Source organism: Coenobita brevimanus, chromosome 57 (genome assembly GCF_032717465.1).
Source record: "Coenobita brevimanus isolate Jiangsu-jjx chromosome 57, ASM3271746v2, whole genome shotgun sequence".
NCBI lineage: Eukaryota > Metazoa > Arthropoda > Malacostraca > Decapoda > Coenobitidae > Coenobita > Coenobita brevimanus.
In genome coordinates this window covers 43,928,797-43,941,296 of record NC_137010.1, presented here as the reverse complement: position 1 = coordinate 43,941,296, position 12,500 = coordinate 43,928,797, and the positions used below count along the sequence as shown (strand labels likewise).

Below are 12,500 nucleotides of genomic sequence, written 5' to 3'. Positions count from 1 at the left end.
AAAAACCACCCACCATTACCTTACAAAAAGTACCTTCATGCAGGCTTCTAATAATATTTAAAAACTTTTCTGGTATACCATAGAATCTCATAATTTTCAACATAGTTCCACGTGAAACACTATCAAACGATTTTTCAAAATCCACAAAACACATACTAAGTGGCATTTTCATCTCATTAGTTTGTTGCATTAGATGCCTTACAATAAAAATCTGATCATTACAACCTCGACCCTTTCTAAATCCCGCTTGTTCTTCTCTTAAAATTTTATCAGTTACTGGCTCTATTCTGTTCAACAAGATTTTGGAAAAGACTTTTGCAACTACAGGTGTCAAAGTTATCCCCCTCCAATTGCCACACACACTTAAATCTCCCTTTTTTGGTATGTTCATAATCACTCCATTTTTCCAATCTTCTGGAATTCCACCATTATCCCAAGCCACATTAAAAAGTTTCAAAAACGCATTCATCAACTCGTCATTTTCCACCTTAAGCATTTCAGGGAATATTCCATCCTCTCCTGGGGCCTTAAAATTCTTTAACTCCTGTATAGATTTTGCTACCTCTTCCAAAGTTTTATCCCCTGTTTCTATCTACAAATCTCTCTCGGCGGCAAAATGTCCTCTTCAGCTGGGATTGGTCTATTTAGAACAGATTCAAAATGCTCTTTCCACCTTCCTTTTATATCCAAATCTTTAGTCATCAAATTACCATTTCTATCTCGTACAGGTATTTCCTTCCTTCTCTTTTCAGTCCCAGTTAACTCCATTATGGCCTGATACGCTGTTCTTGTGCTCTGACCGTCATTTTTACTTAATTTAATTTCTGTCTCTGTTGCCTTTTCATCATATAGTCTCCTCTTATCACGTCTAACGAGTCTTTTTACTTCAGAATGTAAACTCCAGTACTTTGCTCTAAATACTTCAACTACCTGGCCACCAACATGTTGTTCTTCACTTCTTAACTTAACCTCTTTCCTTTTCCGAATTGCATTCCATGTTTCGTCTGACATCCACTTTTTCCTTCTCGCTTTTCTCTTTTTCTTAATAGCAACCTTAGCACTCTCATGCAAAACCTGTTTTACCTCTCGCCACATTTGATTAATATCATTGTCTTCAGATTCAATCAAGTCTGCAGGACTAGAAACCTGTTCCTACATTCCCACCGAATCTTTTCCCTCGTGCTCTCAACACTTCTCAGCTCATCACAATCATAATTATTACCTCCTGTACATTTCCCATTAATGTTTCTCTTAAGTTTTATTTTAATCTTTGACACAACAAGTTGATGATCACTACCTATATCTGTCCCCCTCCTTACGCAAACATCTTGCAAATAGCTCGTATGTCTTCTGCTAATTGCAATGTGGTCAGTCTGGTTACAATATTTACCACATGGTGAAATCCAAGTAGTCTTATGTATTTTTCTATGCTCAAAGATAGTTCCACCAATTATAAGGTCATTTGCCAAACAAAAGCTTCCAAAGCGCACCCCATTTTCGTTTCTTATATACTGTGTGTATGTATATATATATATATATATATATATATATATATATATGTGTGTGTGTGTGTGTGTGTGTGTGTGTGTGTGTGTGTGTGTGTGTAGGTGATCGATGTAATCACCTTTGCTACTCGTTTTTTTTCACTTAAGGCAAATGTATTTGATTACATAGCAAATATTTTATCTTTATCCTGCATTAATCAAAATAGCATGAAAACTTTATAATATGAGCTTTTTGGAAGGTAGTATCACATTTTATCCCACTGTTACAGAACGCAAAGACAAAATAGTAAGGCTGCTTCATATAGGCAATGTACAGGATCTGTTATTAGCACTCTTGAAAGGAGTAAAGACAGGGTTATTATACTGGTGATTGATGGATGCCAGATAAGCAGTATGAGTGCAAACAGAAAAACTAAAGAGTATTATTGTCAGACTTAAGTTGTACATGGTGAAAGTAGCTCTGAATACTGTATATTGTATGATAAAAGAGAAAAGGTTTGGATTCAACTAGAAGAGTAACATTGCATCTGAAAAGGTTATTGTGAGCGTAATGGGTGATGGCACAGCTTCTGTGAATAATGTGATGGGTTATTTCTGAGCACCAGAGGAAAATGATATTTTGTATCAGTAATTCATGCTTAAACCACAAAGTAATACATTATCACAATAGGCACAAAAAGTTTGCGGTGAACACTGACAGAATCCTAACTGTTCATGTGCTTACCGAGAAGGTTGCTTGGGTGTCTTACTGACGTGACAGTTGTGAAGGGACGTGGAGGGTTACCTAATTAGAGGATTTCATTGTGCAAAATGAAGCAGAGAAGGAATATGGAAAAATGGTGAATGAGTTATTCCGAATGAAGAAATAGTAGCAGAAAAAAATTAAAACAAAACATTGGCAGATGAATACAACATTTTACAGTCCGTAAAACGGAAACCGATGGTCTTCAACTTTTTGGTGAGCATAAAGAATGGTTAATAACCACTAATTATGAGTGGAACTACAACGATGTCAGTTGGGAAGAAACAAACACTATGGACGGAGATGGAAGCAGAGAGAGCAGTAAAAAACTGGTGGATGGGGTATATGCAAGAAAATAACTCTGATGAATGATAATAAACTAAGTGCAGTAAGTATGTATAAAATGTAATCATAAAGAAGGGAAAGGTCAAAGGAAGATGTGGAAAGAAAACCAATACAAATTTATCTGTAAACGGGACACTCTGGAAAATGGAGAGAATGTAATGAATGAGTATGGAATAAATTGTGTTCATATATGAATAAAAATGGTAGACTTTAAACTATGTATGCAAAGTTGTGCACTAATGAAAAAGCAATCTGAAAAGCTGATAAATGGGGATGAGGAGAGCAAAGAGGTGATGAAAATGACCGTGTTGGATGGTGTACATGGAGGGTGTGATAATGGGTAAATCTAAACTATATATACATGGGTAAATCTAAACTAAATCCAGCTTTTCGGACGAGGATTCTGGATACGTAATCTCACACTCAGACAGATCTGCTTTGCGTATCCGAGTGTTCGTCGTCATAGTGCTGCACAAAGACGCGCTGTTCACAAAAGAGGAAGGGACTGGATTCACTCGTATTCACACAAATCCCCATGAACTGTTCAGAATGACGAGAGAAAAGGAATACACACACACACACATACACACACACAGACAGACAGACAGACAATCTTAACTTACGTGTGGGATTTCTGCTTCTCTGGTTCTGTTCACTGCCGCCTGTAATGCCTGAAGGGACCCGTACCCGTATCTGTGATTAGGAAAGGCAATGGAAATATGATTATGTTCTGTATATACGTACACACATACAGTATATGCTCAGCTGTCTATCAATCTATATGTCCATATGTCAGTATATCTATCTATCAGGTTTTACATATATACAGTATATATATATTTACTAGTAGGAAATCCAGCGCTGACCGTTTAAAAATTTATGACCATGTATACGACACTGAGTGGAACCCTTGGGAGTCACCCCCCTTTGGAAGACGACCCTTGGAGTCCCATACTACCCACTGAACTTGTGTTCTTCCTTGGACCCCTTTTCGTGAGGGAAATATTCCCTATGGACTTATTCCTACCATGGATCTATTTTCAACATATACCTATTCCCCACTGACCTACTTTCGCTTTACCAACTCACCCGCCCTGCCTTCTGGCCCATCTTCCCATCCACCTACCTTTCCCACCCTTCCTACCTACCATGCTCATACCCACAATGCCCATGAATCCACACTCACCCATTCACCCTGCCGTTCACTCACCCATGCACCAATTCCTCATGGACCAATTTTCCCATTACTCACCACACTGCCCTACCAACTCACTCATCCTTCCCACCCAACCATCCACTCCCACCCACTCACAGTCATCCATCCACCCTACCCATTCTCTCACTCACGTATTCCCCATGGACCTATTTTCCCACTCGCCCTCCCTATCCACCCACCCACACACACTCCTGTCCACCCACTCATCCACTCCGCCCGCCCACCCATCCACATTCATGGCCATCCACTCACCCACCCACGCTGCCCCACCACATTCACATCCCACATTCAGTCACCCACATCACCAAACCACCAAACTTCCCTACCTGTTATAATAATATTGATATGCTTGTAGTGCAACATTCAAACTCTGCTGTAAAAGCTCTACCCAGTTGAAATGCACGATTAGTGACTTTATTTGTTCTAATCTTGGCCATCAGGGGCGCCACTTTAGCCACTTTAAACTACGATAATACTCTCATTTAGAGCCCTCTTGCTGCAACTAATGTACGTTTAAATTCCACAGTAGAAACACACACACACACACACACACACACACACACACACACACACACACACACACACGCAACCAGACAGTTTTGATCAAACTCTGAAGGCCTTTCGCAGTGAAGAGGTTTGTAACTATTTCCGTTAAACCTCCAGCATCGGGGCGTTTATTTATTTGTTCTTATTACCGTCAGACGATTTTATTCAGCGAAGACGAGATTTTTTTTTAACCTGATGTGATGTATACAGCACTCATCGACGCCTTTAATCAATTCACTCCAATGACATACTTGTTTATTCTGGCTACTTTTTGATGCTATATTAAACTTCGGAGGTACTTTTCCAACAGGACGGGGTAGACACAGCCTCCAGTAATCCCTTCAGTACCAGAGACACTTGCTAACTTGAATAAAATGTCCTGTTATTAGCAAGAACGAACTTGGAGAAAGAAACATCGATGTGGGACTTAGTGTGTATTGACGTTTCGCCTCGTGGACTTCACCTTCCTTACCCTACCTGTCCCCCCTACCATCCCTAGCCAATACCTCACCCCCCCCCACACCCACCGCCTAGTTCTGCTATATATACAGGAAATGTGGTGTATATTCAGCAACTGTATTCTGAGGAAGCCATGAGGCGAAACGTCAATACACACTAAGTCCCACATCGGTGTTTCTTTCTCCAATTTGTCAACGAACAGTGTATCAAGAACGAACTTTAATAATGTTACCGGACTGAAGTGGTTAATAGGGGAGTTGAAGTCTTATCAGAATCGTCTGGAACTTACACGAATGAAGTGAAGAATGACGTCAACGTAATGGAAGGGATGATAATATTCTTGCTAACGTCAGAGGATTTTTTGTTAGCTTGGGGGGAAACCTGTCATACTAGGGGTCACACTCCACCTTTAAGACCTTTAGTACGGGGCCGAATTTTTTCTTATTTTATTCTTGCTATCGACAGACTATTTCATTCAGCTTCCGATGGATTTTTTTTTTTTAGTTGTTTTCTACAGACAAGATTATAATAGATACTATGCCATCAAACAGAAGAGGTTAACCTCTTCAGTATTTTGATGTCTTTTCAACAGGTTACTTTTGATGTAGCAATGAAAGGGCTAGCATTGGCTACATATAAGCCCTTCGCCTAGAAAACTCTCTCCTAGGCTAAATGAAATCGCACGGGGATAGCAAATATCCGTCAGATGTCACCGTGCTGAAGCGGCTGAAAGTGTGGTTGACAAAGGTGACATTTTTGTTGTACTCGTATTTTTGCAAGCATCAGACGATTTAATTCGGCTTTGAAGAAACTGTTCTATATGCCGGATTACTATTAACTCCATTAGTATGAGAGGCTTTTCTTCGGTTGAATATACGGGTTTATCCTCTGAAAGCAGCAAAATTACACATTTTCAAAAATGTGGCCAAATTCAAGGACTGAAGTGCCTTAATTTGGTGGCAACAGTATCATGTACAAATATGCTTGCCCTTTGATTTCGATGACTTGTTACTTTCCCTTTCTGTCCTTATTAGCACCAAACAAGTTATTCAGTTTAGGGCAGACCTCTCGTAGTGACTGAGTAAATGTAGGCTCTGTTTTATTTCTCGTGCCTCCAGGCCTCCCTTAGGTTGAACACAGTTACTTGATGACAGTGAGAACATTGCAAACAGTATATCTTCGGAGTAAAAGGGTAATGGGATGATTAGGAGTGACGGAAACCTACAATCCTGCAAATCAATAGACTGGACAGTTACCATAGGCCTGTCTTGTTTTTAAAAATAACACAAGAAAAGGTGGACCGGATCAGAGACACAGACACATCTTTAATAAATTAGCTGTTACACCTGTGCAGTGTTTTCACAAGAATTACAACTGGAGGGCATGATATTCCCATAACTTTAGTTCTTCCTACAAAAGCAGATCTTGGGGACGAAGGAGAATCTACCATAAATAATGTCCAGAATCCCATCTCCAGTTACTGAGATATGGCGTCCACCAGCTGTAATGCAAACAACGCCGACATGCACTACCGTTATGTCCTTGCGATAACCCTGCACACCTTTAACATACAGCATTTATATTTTATCCTTGCTGTCTCAGGATGGTTTTACTTAGCTTATGAGAGAACTTTAAAGCATGAGGTCCTTCCAAAGTTAAAAACAGGCCTTATGGAGACAGCAGGAATATACGATATTTAAAAAAAAAAATGTTACAGGAGTGAAGGAGTTAAGCAGCAACACAAATGCCAGATCAACTTCTGTCAAGTTTCACGGGTAGAAAACAAAGGCTTTTTACGACAGCCTCTTCTTACTTAGAACTGAAATAGGGACCTGTATTGCAAGTTATACGGCTGGATGTTAATATCGGGGAATGCTTTACTGTTTGCCTTGTCAGTCAGGTTGAGAGCTTAGCTCTCCTTGGAACCAAGAGGTGATCAATATCCAGTCTTCTGTACTGCTCTCGTCACAGAGTATAGTCAGCATTACTATTAACTATTCGTCGGTTATAAAGCTTACATATTTGATCTCACAGCGGTGGAAAAATCTGACAAAACGTTTCATTGAGACTATCCGAAAACAATAAACCTTTTCGCTATAGTGGTGCCTCCTTTTCTTGTATATATATATACACTGTATATACACTGTATATGGCTAGTGAGGGAGTGATCGCCCTCTACCTACACAGATCAAAAGCCCTCAGGAGCAGGGGGGTGGTTGCTTTCTCAGGCAGAGGAACTCCTTGAGAGTGAAATGGCTGGGAAGCATGCCGGCACGTGACTGGCTACAGCATAGCTGGGTCTTTCGGGTGTGGGCAATCAGGCAAGTTAGCTGCCTACTGCGACTGCAACACAATGGCGAGGTGTTCAGGAAGTTAGCCAAAGAAACCTTGATGGACTCTGAAAGAACAATAATGGCCCCCAGTCCCGTGCAGCCCTTAAATGGGCAGGGGGTGCTAAGAATCTCACGGTTGCCTCAATTACAATCTAATTCCTTTGTCAATGCAAAAAATACAATTAAAATTGGTAACTGGAATGTGAGAACGCTAAATCATGACGGTAAAATCGATGAGTTAGTGAAGGTTTTTCAAAATTACGGACTTGATATTTGTGCTCTGACAGAAACTAGATTAACTGGAGTCGATAAGTTGGATTTGGAGGATGGTATACGTTTATTGATATCTGGTCGACAGGACGGAATGCATTATCAGGGAGTAGGATTGTTGCTGGGTTGTAAAGCAAATAAGGCTTTATGTGAGTGGGATCCTATAGATGAGCGATTGCTATACGCACGGTTTAAATCAAATCATGGCAACATCAGTCTGTTTGTATGTTATGCACCTACTAATGATGCACTCGATGAAAGGAAAGACACATTTTATGAAAAGTTGCAAGAAGGAGTAGGAAGGGTACCTAGACATGATGTTTTGATCTGCGTTGGAGACTTTAATGCAGTAATGGGCTGTTCAAATGAGGGATTTGAGGCATGTATGGGTAAGATGGGAGTTGGTAGTAGGATGAGTGAAAACGGAGTGAGGTTTGGAAGCTTCTGTCTAGCAAATGACTTAGTCATCGGGGGCACACTCTTTCAGCATTGCAATATACACAAGACAACTTGGGTGTCGCCGTGTGGAAAATATAAGAATCAGATTGATCACATCGCTATCAGTAGGAGGCATAGAAGTTCTCTGCTAGATGTTCATGTTAAACGGGGAGCGGATATTGGTAGTGACCATCAACTCAGCATTGCAAAAATAAGGTTTAAACTTAAAAATCAGAAGAAAGAAAAATCTGGTGTTGGTAGATACGATATTGTTAAGCTTAGAAGGGAAGGAGAAGAAAAGGAGGAATTCAGATTAGAATGCAGAAATAGGTTTTTGGTGTTGGAAACGTTGGAAGAGGGGGAGAGAAGTGTAGATGAAATGTGGGAGGATGTGAACAAAGTTTTGCATGAGACTGCTGAATGTACGATTGGAAGGAGACATAGATTCAGGAGAAAGAAATGGATATCAGAGGAAACGTGGGATATGATAAAAAAGAGAGGTGAGGCTAAATTGAGGAGTGAGATGCAATGCGCTGATGAACGAGAGATTGAATTAGCAAGAGCTGCGTACTGGAGTTTGAATTCAGAAGTAAGAAGGTTAGCTAGGAGAGATAAAAGAAGATGTGTGGATGAAAAGGTTGCAGAGACTGAAATCCTAATAAACAAAAATGATGGACAGAGTCAAAGAATAGCATATGAATCGATTAGAGAACTGAGTGGTAATGCAGGTAAACGCAAGGAAATACCAATTAGAGACAGGGAAGGAAATTTATTGACCAAAGATGGAGATATTAAAAATAGATGGAAAGAGCATTTTGAGACAGTTCTTAATAGACCAATACCACCAGAAGAGGATATACCGTCTGCTCAGGAAGATTTAAATATAGAAACAGGAGAGTTGAGGCTTGCAGAAGTGGAGAAAGCAGTAAAACAGTTAAAGAATAATAAGGCACCAGGGGAGGATGGTTTATTTCCGGAAATGTTTAAAGTGGAGGGGTAAATAGATTAATAATGATCTTGACCAAGCTATTCAATAAGATATGGGTGACGGGGTTACTACCATCAGTTTGGAAGAATGGTGTAATTGTTTAAGTTTCGAAGATGTGAGACCTGTGTGAATGTGGTAATTTGATTGGTATCTCTTTGTCACCGATAGCTTTGAAAGTTTTCAGTAGAGTGTTGTTAAATAGGTTGGAGCCGGTGGCTGAGGGTATTCTGAGGGATGAACAGGCTGGTTTTAGAAAGGGACGTGGTTGCAATGATCAGATCTTTATAGTTAGGCATTTGATGCAGCAAGTTAATGAAATGAGAGTACCGTTAAGTCTTTGTTTTGTTGATTTTGAAAAGGCTTTTGATAGTGTTTCGAGAGAGTCTATGGGGAAGATCATGAGACATTATGGAATACCAGAGGAGTTTGTGAGGGTCATTATGAACATGCATGAGGACACATTTTGTAAAGTGATGGTTGATGGTTGTCTGAGTGATTCGTTTGAAGTCAAGTCCGGAGTAATTCAAGGTGGTGTTCTATCGCCTTTACTATTTATATTGGTCATTGATTACATTATGAAACGTGTTGGAACAGAAACCGGTGCAGGTATACTTTGGGGAGAGAACAGGAAACTTTTGGATTTAGATTATGCAGATGATATAGTTTTGATTTGTGATGGGCCAGAAGAGATGCAGAGAGTGTTGGACTGTTTGGTGAGTGAAGGTCGCAAGGTGGGTTTGGTTATTAATTGTGGAAAAACTGAAATAATCAATATGAATAGGGAAAATGCGCAGGAATGTGTAATTGGAGGTATGTTTGTAAAGCAAGTTGATAGGTTTAAATATTTAGGTACTTATTTAGCCAAGGATGGTTCTTTGAACTTTGAATTCGAGGAAAGGTTAAAGAAGGCTAATCAGGCAATGGGAATGCTTAAAAATATTTGGAATACTAACAATTTCTCTGTGCATACAAAAATCAAACTTTATAAGGTAATGGTTAGGAGTATCTTAATTTATGGACACGAGTCTTGGTACAGCACAGTGACTATGGAAAATAAATTCTTGGTGTTTGAAAATAAAGCACTTAGAAGAATATTAGGAGTTAAGTGGTGGGAAAGGATACCAAATAGTAGAATTAGAGAAATAACGGGAGTGCAGCCGATCGATGAATATGTTAGATTCTCACGATGGAAGTGGCTAGGACATGTGTATAGGAGACAGGGAATAGTACGAGGTACACCGGGGTGGGTGGCACCTGGTAGGAGAGGTAGAGGAAGGCCAAAAGAGACGTGGGTGAGGACAATGAGACGGGAAGCTGGAGATGAGTGTTGGGGAGATCTTGAGGAGTTAGCACAAGATAGGATGTGGTGGTGTGAGTTCATCGAGGCCCTATGCATCCCCGAGGGTGCCACAGGAAATGATTGATTGATTGATTGATATATATATATATATATATATATATATATATATATATATATATATAGTTACATAGCCTATAATTTCATCACCCTTTGTGTAATTTTAACGCACAGTGTGCTGCATGTTTGATCACGAGCGTGTTCTGCCTCAGTTCCCCCCTTCTACCGTTAGAGTAAGTTGTCCTTTCTGTTGTTCAGAGCGGGATTTTCAGCTCTTTGTCCCCATGGCTTCATTTGCGCGTCCTTCTTACAAGTTGTATCAAGCTCTGCTGGCCCCAATATAATGAGCTCAGTCTCTGCATCATTGCCACTTAGATCTGTTCCTCATTTTGTTCACATCTCTGTCCTCCCCTGTACAGTTATTATTATTGTGAGTGCTCAAGAAATCTCCAAACATCTAGCAGCTGTGTGTAATTTGAGTATAACTGTTGTTGCATTTTTTCTTGTACTGTGTAGGATAAGGTTGATTCCTAGGCCTAGTGAGGTTTTTGTAGTTTATGTAAAGGTTCTTTATGTCAGTCATCATTAATATTAGTTTGTATCTGTAATAATTTATCTTGCATTAACTGAGCATTACCCAGTGTGTTTTCATTTTATCAGGGTTGACTTAAGTAAATTTTCTCTTGCTAATTTCGTGTTAATAGAGGCTATTGCAGTTAACCATATATTTAACCTGTTTTTTGCCATTGCATTATCCTTATGAGTCCTGAATGTTTTGTTGTTAGTTTGAGCATTAAACTTTAACTTGTAATTTTACCTAACTCTTTTGTTTTGAACCTGGAACTTTACGGGACAGTAGTCCCGTTATCTTTCTCTGTTCCGTAACAATATATATATACAGTATATACCCATCACTAGATTCCACCAGCTACAGGTTTGTGGCTAAAGTGTGGAATGTAGTAATGGGTATAGGTCTCCAAATCTCCTCCCATCCTGAATGCTCTCTTGTTTCTGTGCTTTTTTCATCTCTTATCTGTGCACTTTTGCCATTCCTACTTCTTAACAATCATTTTAGAAGAAAATTTTTGTTTTCTAGTATATATATATATATATATATATATATATATATATATATATATATATATATATCCATCCATCATCCAATCCTACAATACCCCATGAGGAGCGTAGGAGCCCGGGGTTAGGCAAGTTGGTCATGACATAGATGACAGTGACCAGCCTCACTCATCCCTGAGTTCCATGACAGGAGCAATAAACCCCAACCATCCCTTGGATATAAACTTTCACCGGCTCAATCCGACTGGAGCACCGAAATTACCCACTAAACCACCAGGCACCATAATTTGGTTATGTAGTTACCACCCAGCATAGTAAATGGTTTCCTGGTGAACAGGAAACCATTTGGCTTGTCACTCAGTGTAGAGTCATCCATAGGAAAGAATGAAGGAAAGAAAGGTAGAAAGGAGTGTAAAGTCACCCGTAGGCAGAAGGATGGGGAAAGAAAGAAGTAAAGAAAGACAAGAGGAAGAAAGTAAATGAGGAAGGAGGAGAGTAAAGGGTAGACACCCGAGAGCAGTGCTATATCGAGTGTGTGGATGGTGAGTGCCCTCACTTACCACCAGTATATATATTTATACCCTAAATTTTGTTTTTATTCAACTTAGGAGGATTTCTCGAGAAGACAACTAAGCTGAAAAATTGTATAATCTGGAGATCTGAAGAACAGTACAAGACACAAGTCTCTCTCTCTCTCTCTCTCTCTCTCTCTCTCTCTCTCTCTCTCTCTCTCTAAAGCTGAAAATGAGCCGTCATTATATTGATTTGTGATGACTGTAAATGTGCCTCCTGGTTAAATCACTTCTGCTGCCTGCTAACAGGTTCCAGAAATGCAAAACACTGGTTACTTTTTTTTTTTTTCGGTTTTTCTCATTTTGTTTCCCTTCTTCCCGTCACCGCTCTTTTCCTTGCCTGTCCTTTCCTTTTACTGTCTTCTTTTTTTTGTCTATCATCTCCCTTTCCCGATTCAACTTTCCTTTTTGGTCGTTTGGTGGCAGTTATGGCGTTCTAGCACAACTTTCACCACGCCGCCTTCAGAAAGCAAGGTGACATCATTTTTATATTATTCTTGCTACTACCAAATCCACCAAACACACACACACACACACACACACACACACACACACACACACACACACACACACACACATACACACACACACACACACACACACACACACACACACACACACACACACACACACACACACACACACACACACA

General features: G+C 39.8%; 1 pseudogene; it reads right to left on the bottom strand.

The window, feature by feature from the left end:
* The window catches only part of LOC145401976 (maltase-glucoamylase-like), a 223,993-nt pseudogene that overhangs the window by 72,106 nt on the left and 139,387 nt on the right, over window positions 1-12,500 (bottom strand).